Source organism: Delphinus delphis, chromosome 9 (assembly GCF_949987515.2).
Source record: "Delphinus delphis chromosome 9, mDelDel1.2, whole genome shotgun sequence".
NCBI lineage: Eukaryota > Metazoa > Chordata > Mammalia > Artiodactyla > Delphinidae > Delphinus > Delphinus delphis.
The window spans coordinates 72,660,593-72,672,196 of NC_082691.1; positions in this window are offsets into that span (position 1 = coordinate 72,660,593).

Sequence of the window (11,604 nt, forward strand, 5' to 3'; positions counted from 1 at the left end):
AGATTAAGACTAGCAACTTAAGAAAAAAATAAAACTGATTTGGCAAACATTCTGTCCTTAAACCTGTGTTCAAACTCATGTCGCCCTCTAAAACACCGTGTTGCCCACATATATTGTGTTGGGTCAATGGAGGTTTCAGCTGCTTTGTAGAACGCTGGTCACTAAATTATTGTGAACTTTTAAAAAATTAAAAGAAAAACAAAAAAGGTGGCAACTTAGAATCTAAATAGAATAGAAAAACTGGTGGCAAGTCAGATTCTAACCATTTCCCCGGGCAGAAGGAATGGAAGCTAAGTATTTAACTAAGGAAAATTTGGGTGAGCACCAAGCTGAGAGTCCTTGGACTTGAACTGTGCACAAACATTTAAGTGTTCTGCCTAGTGCCCTTCATCAGAGAAAGGAGTTCTGGACAGCTAATCCACAAGAAACCAAATCAACAGAACCTCAATAGAAATATTTCATCTGGAGACATTAGACCTAGACTTTAAAAGTCTTAGAATAACAGCAACAGTTTGCTACCTATGCCAGGCATTTATTTAGTTTTGACCTCTTTGGTAGTAGAGATGGGCTCAAAAATTAATAAAAAGGAATAACATTCCTAAGAATTAAATAAATTTTAAAATCATTTTACAGATCAGACTGGTTTCCCAGTAGCCATGAAAGGCCGTGTGAACCTCATGAAATATTCCATATCTAGGTTGTCTCCAGTTCCTGACACCTGGTTCTCATGGATGTTCCCCTTAGTTGCCACTGTTGAATGTCGATTTAACACTCATTCTGATGCAAAATCAGTTCTGTTTGTTATTGGTAATATTTATTTCACCTTTCATTTCCCCCTCATTTTAGAACTAACCTTATGGTAGTCTCCACCATGAAATGGAAATATTTCATTAATATTCTTCCCTGCATAAATTTAAAGCTGTTATTATTGAATAATGTATGTGTCAATAGTTGTCATTTTGCTGAAGGAGCTGTCTTGGGCAGATAATTACGACTCTCCTAATTTTCTAAGGGGGATGTTCTGGAACTACAATTGTTATTTCTAGCATTTTGAAAAATTATTAGGTCATTTGAAGAGCACATATGATACATAAAATTTGAGAGATAGTCACATTGAGATCAGGTGTCTAAAAGGAGGCTTCAGTCACCTTAGCAGAAGTTAAATGACATATAAGGTTTATTTCCAAGGAACCTAATCAAAATCAGGAGCAAAAGTTTTTTATGATATGCCCACAAACTCAGAAATTATGGCTTGAACTAAAGAGAATTCATCTTTCTGTAATTCGGGTCTCTGGTAAGCAATGATATTGAAGCCCATTAGGAGGCGTTCGTGCTCACAGTGACTGAGTTCAAAAGGTGGATTTTATGTCAATAAGCGTTACTTTTCCACAGGCCCACAGAAACCTCCCACTCACCTTTTGACTTTTAGGGAAACACTAACAGTATTGAATAATTGAAAATTTTCCTGACTGATCTGTAACAGCATCTGTTTTGGTGCAAGAGACTTCGGATTCCAGCCCATTGGAAAGAGAGGACACTGATGGAAGCTAACCAGCTGGGATGCGTTACTCCTTACACCAAGGGGACTGGGGGCGAATATAGGATCTGGGCCTGAAATGGAGAACTGGTTTCAGGTAATTTGCCAACTCTCACTGATTTGTGGTGGCTACCTGGACTGCCTGACACATTAAATAGAGTTTCAGTAAATACCTGACAATGGATAGCATAGTGAAGTAGTGAAGGCCATATCTTCACCACCAGCAGATGTGACATCATCTACTAGTGACTTCTGCCATGATAATAGGAAAGGGAGTAGGACATGAGGTCCACTGATTTGCCAATCCTTGTTTGGTCCCTCACTGGCAATGAGATCTGAGAAGTATTCACACTGTGGGCCAAAATCTGGGAGGGTTATTGGTGGATAGGATCTAGGAGTTGGGAATAATTCCAAGCTGGGACCTTTGGTGCTAAAACAGGTTAAGTGGAAAGTGTCATTGGTGAGAATATTACATTTGGTGAATTTTGGTTAGACATAAAGCTGTAAATATTGATCTCTGTGCTTGGTAGGCCCTCAGAGTAGAAATTTCTACCTCCTTACCATTCTTCCACAGGGACATGGGTTCTTCAAGTCAACTGAGCAGGGTCCAGGTAAAAGGTTAGCAAGGATTTGTCCCCTTGAAAGATTCTAGATGAGAAGTTTGACTTCATCGTGGCTCTCAATGTTATCGCCCAAATGTGTTATTTATATTCAGGAGTTAAACTTCTTTCCACCCACCTCCCCTTCCCCAAAAGGAGTTGATGTTATAAGGACCTCATAAATTTCTTCATCCCTCTCTGGGGATTAAATTTCTAGCAGGGTACAGAACTGTTGGATGAGAGCCTGCTCTAGGACTTAGGAATCGTGTACAAGCTTACAAGAAACAATCACAGAATCCTACATAGCAGTATAGATAAATGTAACGGGGGAACTTCAAGGACATTCCAGGCCTATGGGGTAAGTAGCAAACGCCCACATAATTTGTCCTGTTACTACTTTTTGAAGAAACATAATGGGTAGGAAAAAAATCATTGGTCTCATCCAACTTAACATGTTCTATTCTAAAATTGGCATGTAATTGAATCAAATACATCAAATATGACCCTGTGATGAGGAAGCCAGCCTAGCACATGGTGTAGAAGGCACTGGACTAGGTCTCTGAAGACTTGGCTTCTACCTGTGATTCTTCCACTGACTCAGTAGGTTGCCTTGAACAGATTACTTCACCATTTATGTCATGGTTTACTCATCCGTTTAGAAAAACAGGGTGTTTCACCAACATCCTTGAAGGTCCCTTTCAGCTTCTATGTCATCTAATTCACTGTCAAAAAAGGTAAACCTGATGATTGAATTTAGTAATCATGACCTAGGTAATCATTTTTTGAAAAGATTCTTTTTAAAAAAAGCAAAGGTGTGCAGCTTTCAAGAGCTAATCAATATCTAACTTCAGTAAATAGCGAGTCATTTGTTCTGATTGGGGGAAGCTGGCTTGGAAGGAGGAGACTAGAGGACTGGGACTCGCAAAGGATTGGTTTCTAAGCGCCTTCACCACTAATTGGCTGTACAGCTGTAGGTCATAGTCGCTGGCTGTGCATTGCGTTGAAAGTGCTGTAGGGAGAGAAAGAACTAAATAAAGAAGTGGGGCAGAAAATGAAAACGGGAGGAAAAAATCATCACTGGCTGGTCCGAGTAGATTCTGAATCGGTCTGCAGAAGCCGGAGGGCTTTGTAGTCCAAGGGTTCAGGTTCCTGAGCTGCAGGATGAGGGTGGTAATTATACCCACCTCACAGGTCTTCTCAGGGAAAACCGATTAACTCAATTCATTCATTCACTCAACAAATATTTACTTGGTGTCGACGACAAACCAGACCCTGTTCTAGGCCCTGGAGAGCAGAGCAGTGGACAGAGCCCAACAGAGAGCCCCACGCTTGCATCCTACTGAGAATAAAATAATCGTAAGTACTTCACGCAAGTGCCTGACACGTAGGAGTTGCTCCGTAAGTGTTAGTCATATCATTGTTGCTATTGCTATTAGGGGAGTGAAGAAATAGATCACATTTCAAATATATTCGCCAGAAACTACTTTGCATAGGATTTGACTTTTCAATATCGATAAGTTATTCACTTTCTCCTCCGTTGGTCTCCTTTTTCTTTTCAATTCTCTGTGGTTTGGTCTCATTCAATAAATCCAACTCTTGGGTTGCCTGTCAGCTGACAGATGGGTGCCAGATTTACCAACTGATTCAGAAAAGACCTTAATATAAAGAAAAACGAATACAAATGGAAATTCAGATTAAGAAAATGCAGTGTCATCACCTCATTCTTACCCCAGGTGATGGAGGGGGTGGTCCACTGACCTCAGCCTATAATTATCTTTCCAATCTATTGCTATGACCTACACCTACTGTGCTTAGCTGGGCTTTCCCTTTCAGTTTTCAAGAGTCCAGATTGGAAGCCCACATAAAACATTAACTCTTTCTTTCTCTTTATAATTGCTGCCAAAGCAATTCTAATTCTACCTCAGGCAGTATGGGTTCCTCTGGTTGAGTAGAGGAAAAGAGAAGTGTAACAACAAGCTGCGGACCAAAATTAATATTTTAAGACTTTTCTGGCTACATTTCAATTATCTTTAATTTATTCTAAAATTCTCTAGTGTAGATAATATGGCTTATAATGTGTGTGTGTAAATTAATTTTATACTGGATTCTTGGTATCAGATAATATGTTAAGTTCCTTATTCAGTTACCCTGCTCCAAAGATGACCAGTTAACACTGAAGAGAAGGTAACCAGGAGTCTACTCTCCAGCGGTGGTTTTGGCAAACACTTGGAACATCTTTATCTAAATCCACCCAGAAGGTTGGCTAATTAGCAAAATGGACATGAAGAATTTACTTTATTAGTAGAATGAGTAGAATTAAAGATTTCTGATTGGTTGGGGGAAATGTGCCGGCCCTTCTGCTCTTGTAGGAACAGGATATAATGGTCTGGCAGGCTAGCAGTGCAGCATCTCAGGTTGGCAACAAGTCCATTTGGTTCTGTGTTTCACTACTTGCCAGAAGGTTCTCTTACCTGATTCAAATAGACGGTTAGCCTCTCATTCCTCTAACATCTGTAATGCCTGACTCTTGTCAGAGTGCCTAAAAGGGAAGAGAGTGGGGACTTCCCTGACTTGACAGGAATTGGTTAGAGAATATTGGTGTGCTTGTTTGCTTAATAAAGGTTTGTACTTGGGGCAGAATTTAAGACTTACTTTCATTATAATATACCACCTTATCAGGGCAGAGGGGGGAAGGAGGGAGTAATTTCCCTACCTCAGTGACACCTGAATGACATTTATCCAAAGACCATGACAATGGTAAAAATCCCTATATGATGTGGCATTCACAACAATGGGCGATAGCAGAGTGTGCCCCAGGTGCCCTCATAAGCTTTGCTAAATGGCTTCTAGTCTACCTGCATAGATAATTAAATGTTGGGAACCGCAAATGCAGAATAAGTGATTAGAAAAATAAATTTATGACTTTATTCTTTAACTTTATTCTTAACATGGAGGATTTAATTCAGTCCAGGGAACTTTCATTGAGCATCTACTATATAAGAGAGAAGCTAGGAGCCATTGTTACAAAACTGAAGAGTCCTTGCCTTGAAGAATTTAGAGTTCATTGTGAGGGACACAGATACATAAATTGAGATTACAACCAATGTAGGGGTATGCACAGAGTGGGTCGGTAGAGGAGATCAGTGTGGGCATTGTTTGGGTTTCTTGCAGATGACAGTTGAGGCAAATCTTGCACATCCCCCCATCCCCCCACCTCGCTTCCTAGGCTTCTGTTGAGAAGGCAGCAACCTCCCCGCCCCCAAAGAGGCAATAGTTGTCTCCCCCAAATATCTCTTTACCAATCTCTTGATGAAGACTTCAACATGAACATCCTATTAGAGCGCACTGGAGATTGGAGACATTACCTAAAACAGAGATTCCTAATGAAGGAGCTGATTGTGGAAAGGAAAAGAAAGCCGGTTCCTGAACACAGCTGAGAGCAATCGGTGCTTAATCCACTTTCTAGACCAGCAGCCGGAGGAGTCCCAGAATCCTTTGCCACGGGGCTTATCAGCTCCATTCTCCAGAGCTCTGCCTGCCTCCTTGCCCCATCAGACTTCTCACCCTCGCAGGGATACAAGGTCTGGTATGAGAGACAAATAAGGAAAACTTCCTTGGGCATCGTCTGGCTTTGCATCAAGTCAATTCCCAAGAGGGCTGAATCTTATTTTGAAGATGCTGAACACCAGAGGAATTAAGAATACAATCATCTTCAATACGAACCCTTCATTGCCATGGAAAGCTACTTAAAAGTCTCCTTGACTGAGTTTACAAATGTATTTTGAAAATCTTACTGTCAGTACGTACTTCAACCCTTTCAATAACGGCTAGAATTTAACAAAAGAAAAGAAAAGCGCGTCTCCGCTGGCTGGAGCAAGGCAGAGGGAGAGCTTGAAGATGGCGCCGGACCGCCGGCCTCCTCCAGGAGAGCGTCCCCGCGGGCCTCCAGATGTCTGCCAAACCAGAGGCCTGCCTCTCAGGCCGATGGTGCAAGACCAGCAAATGACCCTCCTTCAGTCTGGACGCCTCTCCTTCAGCCACTTCTGCACTGGGCCCTGGAGCAGGTGAGTCTGCAAGCGGGCGTGAGCTCTTCAATAGCTGTCTCAGGTCACTATGGGTCTATGGAGGCCAGACCCGTTGGTTTTCAAAGCTAGATGTTTGAAGGGTCCTCTCTCAGGCGCAGGTCTTAAAAGAGTCTCTGCCCAGGCACTGCCCTAGGCAAATTCTCATATGTCATCTTATTTGATGCTCCTAAACAGTCTGCAGTATGTGAAATTTCCCCATTTATCATATAGGGAAACTGAGAGTTGGAAAGCGGTACAGTGACATCACTAATGTTGCAGAATTAACAAAAAAGCTGGGATTCAAATGTAGACCTTCAATTTTTCCACAACTGCTTACATGTGAGGTGTGACTGGTTTTGCACATAGACACATTTTAATGAGGGAATGATAAATTCTCATTGACATTGAATTCTCAAGTGCTAAAGTTACCTGGATTACGTGCAATATTTGTAGGAAGTGATTGCAAGAACAAGTGTTTTTAGAGACCTAAATTCCGTATTTCTGTAACATACATGGCTGTTTTCAATTTGTTTATTCCTTTGTGGTCTGCTTAATTTCTCAAATGAGTTAAGGCAATAACACGAGTACTTTGTTTTTGTTTTTTTGGCCCCCAGTGAATCACTGGGTACTACTTTTGAAATTAACAACACGGTGTGTTAGCTGGGCTGTGGAAATCTTAGTGGAGGCTGTGATAGGACATATTTGGAGCCTGTGGTTTATGGTTATTGTTCTTTTGGAGATCAAGAGTCTCATCCCTTGCAACTTCAGGTGACTCGGACATTAAGCCACTATCTGTCAAAGGCCTGCTTGAAGTGATGTGTCTTGAAGTCAGGGACCCCTTGTCTTACTTGTTATCAATACTCAGTACTAGCTGTGTGGCTAGGACCGAGAGGTACTCAGTACAGTGAATCACATTTAAACGATGTGGTTTTATGCAAACACTTCGGCTTTTGTATCAAAGGATGTTTTATTACTGAAACTTCTTTTATTATCCACTGTGTTTCTTTTCTCCTTGTTATCTATTTTATGTGATGTCTGGAGGTACAATAAACCTTGGATCCGTTGGCTAGCTTAATTGAAAAATGTTTTGAAAAGAAAAGTTAAAAAGCAAAACAAAATATATTGAAAACCATTTCCACACCAATTTCTTCCCTCGGTTAGTTCAGTTGTAAGAAATGGAGAACAAAAGCATTACCAACCAAGGCTTTTAGCGGAAACATAATTGCTTACACATCCAGATACATCAGCCGAGCTTGCCACACGCGATTAGGCAGCCAATTATGTTGAAAATGTGCTTGCTCATTCAGGGGACCACGCCCCAGGGCTCGCCCACTTACTCCTCAATCCTTAAGTTCGGTCGGCATGAGTTCATTCTCATTAGCCACTTGTTGAGAAATATAATGGGGCCACCAGTAGTAAGAACCATTTGGGTGCAAATAAAAGAGCTAATGTCTTCAACAAATCCCACCTGAGGCCAGGAAGGCCTCCCTCCAGCCTTTCCTAATAACTCAAGTAGAGTCGTTCTATCAAAGGATGCTAGTAGTTAATGAATAGCTTTGTGCCAGGTACTGTCAACAGTGCATCATTTAAAAATGTAAGACGTCACAGAGATGGATCAAATTCTAAATTTTTAGTTTATGTATCACATGAAGAGTTGTTCAATTTAAAAGAAAAGCAGGGTCCTGTTGTATATTTGGTCTCCATTCTCACCTCCTCAACTGAAGTTAATTTAGTTTTCAATTCTCATTGAAAATTGGTCAATGTGTTGGTGATTTGGAAACCCAGCTTTCCGTGTCTTGAAATTCTTTCTAACCGTTAACACTGATTTTTTTTTTCTTCTGGAATGGCCTTAAAGGTGGCACAGCCATTATACATTCCTTAATCTCATCCTGAATATCCAAGTAAAGCAAGATCATCTTTTGTTTTTTTCTTTTTTTCCCTGTGGAAGTGCAGAGAAATATTTTGCAGCAGCTGGGCTTCAGGTATTCAGAAGACCCAAGATGACAGGTGAAGGTGACTGTCCCATTTTTTTGGTCAAATAGAATTTAGCTATACAGCTGATTGCTTAATATGTCATCCTTTAGGTCAACCTAGTCGTGTTTGGAACAACTGTGTGTTGGAAATTAGTTCTCCTGGGATAATAAGTGCTAAATGTTGTTCTCATTCCCAGCAGGCTACACGTAAAATGCAGGAGATGAAACCAGGATGCTAGCTAGCCAACTAAGCAGAAAGAGTAGCATGCCTTCCACTTTGACAACAAATTCCATTGTTTTCCTCAGAGGGTTTGTTGATTTCCTGGCCATGATCACCCCAGACAAAGTATAATGTAAAAACTATACATTTGTGTGTCATGCTGAGCGTTGGTTTCTGTATTAGTTTCTTGTTGCTGTTCTCATAAATTACCATGAACTCAGTAGCTTAAAACAATATAAGATTGTCTTCCATATGCTCATCACGGGTCTCAGTGGAGTAAAATCAGGGTGTCTACAGGGCTGTGTTCTCTTCTGGAGGCACTAGGGGGAAATCTGTTTTCTTACCTATACCAGCTTCTAGAAGCCTCCCACAGTCCTTGGCTTGTGGCCTTCTCCCTCTGTCTTCAAAGCCAGCAACAGTGGGTCAAGACCTTCTCACATCACTCGGACCTCTTCTGCCTCCCTCTTCCACTTATAAGGATCCTTGTGATTATACTTGATGATATATCCATTAGGCTAATCCAGAATAATCTGTATTTTAGGTGCAGCTAATTATCAACCTTAATTCCATCTACATCCTTAATTCTCCTTTGCCATGGAACCTAACAAATTCACAGGTTCCTGGAATTAGGATGTAGACATCTTGGCTGGGGGACGGGGCGTTATTTTGCCTACCACAGCCTCATTTTCATTTTGACGGATAAACATTAAAAAAATGTTTTCAACTAAAATTTCCAGAAGCTGCCTGCAGACAGTAAAGAGGAAAACAGTTTCCAGCCAAGTCCATTCTTTGCTCTTACCATTATCTTTAAATGGCTCTGCTAGTAGCCAACGGATTTTTAAGATTCAATGATCTCTGGTTCCATATTGTCTGTATTCTAACTTCACTGAGCCCCTTCCCTCCCCTCTTGCCTTTGTGTGGGCAGTGCAGCTCTGCTCTCAGTAACGAGCCCCTCTGCCACAGAGCAGACCTTTTGAAGAGTACCTACTTTTCATCATGCCAAAGTATGAGCTCACACACGTTCACTCTTGCCTTTGTTCCCTCCAGGCTTCCATACCTCATGAGTTGCCTCTTTGCTTTCAGGGGGAATCAAGGTAGCAGACCTCAACAGCATTCTGTTTCAGGGGTTGAGGAGAGGCAGCAGAGAGGGGATTTAGGTTATATCCAATGACCACCTCTTTCCTGGGTTTGCCCTCACAGCAGCTGGAGAGCTTGGAGGTGCTAAGCCCTCTGATTTAGAACTACACAGGTCTGAAGGCTGAGCATTTTCTATGAAGGGCCTTCATCTTTGGAATTCCCTCTCCAAGGCTATTGACCTATATGGCTTGAAGTAAATTCTATCTCACTAGTAAAGTGGATTTCACAGTTAATATGGCCAAGCTGATTTGGATTATTTATTTTCAATGTTAGCCACAGTTGTAGAACTCTCAGATGTGTGCAAGAATTGAACGCATCTTTAGAAATCTCGGGAACAAATGGCACTGTCTGAGACAGGAGAGGGATTGGTTGTAACCTTCTTTTTGTGTTGCCCGTGACTTGCTGTAAAACTGAATTGCAGCCTATGCTCTGTGGTTATTTCTTCCATGTTGTTTTTTGTCAAGCTAACCTACCTGACCCGTTCCTGTGTTTGATTTCTTAGGATGTCTCTCTATCTTGATAGCACATGACTGACAAAAATAAATGTAAATAGAGCATGCAGTATATCTGCATATCAAGTCAGCAGCACGGGCCTGTGAGGAGAACTGGAGTAAGGTGGACCTGAAGGAAGTTATTAGCTCTCCAGCAGGGGCGAAGAGAAAAGCCAGTTCTGTCAAACGTGAATGTTGAAACAAAAGGAAATCACCCCGTCCCCAATGCTCTGGGCTGAATCTGCCTTCCTGGGGTCTTATTCTGGTTCAGAGATAGCTCTGTCCTTGAAGTACTCTCTGTTGAGTGACACTAGTCCATGGTATCAAGTAGTGTTTAAAATACCTAGATTAAAAGCCTTCTGCATTTAATGTCTCAGCTCCGACAGGTATATAAACCAAAATGAACTTGCAAATTTCATTGAAGTTTTATCCTCTAACTCAGGCTAGTCCCTAATGTCACAATTTCCACATTCCTGACAAAGAACCTTTTACTCTATAACCAAGTTCCCGGTCACAGTTGGCAGCTGGCCCATCCAGCGGGGGAAGGTGACTTTCGTGGTGTCCTCACTCGTGCAGGGGTGCAGGTTAACATCCTCCTTGAGCAACGAGGGGACTAATATTCTGCTCTTTGTTCAAAGCTCTGAAGGATCAATGTATGAGATGCGATACTCGAATTGATGCTATTCCTGTCCTGAAAGCATTAACTTCAGTTCCCTTCCTAAGTAGAAGAGGTGAAGGGATGTGACTCTTAGCTCAGCACTGCCTGAGTAAATACTTTTTTTTTTTAAATCAAATTTCAGCCTAAAATGCTTTGAGGTTTCAATTAAGACAGGTAGATAACAGCTCTTCTTACAGGTTCGTGCTAATGTGAAATAGACCATGGGTTTCAGGTACATTCAGACCAAGCAGTGCAGCTGTTTTTTATGGATTCAATGGATGTTCGACTAAACGTGGCCGATGTGTCCCTTAGCTCATCCACCATCTCACAGGGAGCCCACTTCCAGTCATGCTGCTCTTGGAAATGTCCCAGCAACTGTTGCATCGCTAGCAGAATTTCTACACCTAAGGGATGGTGTATTTATAGACCCCGTGACCTCTACCTACTGAGTAGCATTGGTACAATTGCTTTCTTAGGTTTCTGACACAGGAGCTAGAAGCAATGGTTTGTGTGTACAGCTCTGCTGCTCTCTCCTGAGGCTCTACATTAGAAGAAAGTGGGCTTATGAACACAGTAGTAGGTGACGTGGTCAAGGATGGCTGAACTCAGAAGCAGGTTCAAGTTGGACCTGCTGAACTGAATGAATCTGCTCAAGGCCCAGCAGTGGGTCGAAGGTCCTCTTGTTGGGGAGCAATTCTTCTTCAGGACAGGAAGAGAATGGTCACTATCCAGGCTGTTCTCAAAGCTCAGGTGGCCTCAGCATTGGACAAGATGGGGTCCTGCAGTTCATACACCTAAAGAAAGCATTTCAGCATATCTTGAGTCCTGATGGACTAAACAGTCAATGATTACTTTGTAGGGATTCTTTCCAGCTTTGAGACATAATTGGCAAGTAAAATTGTAAGATATTTAAAGTGTACACCAT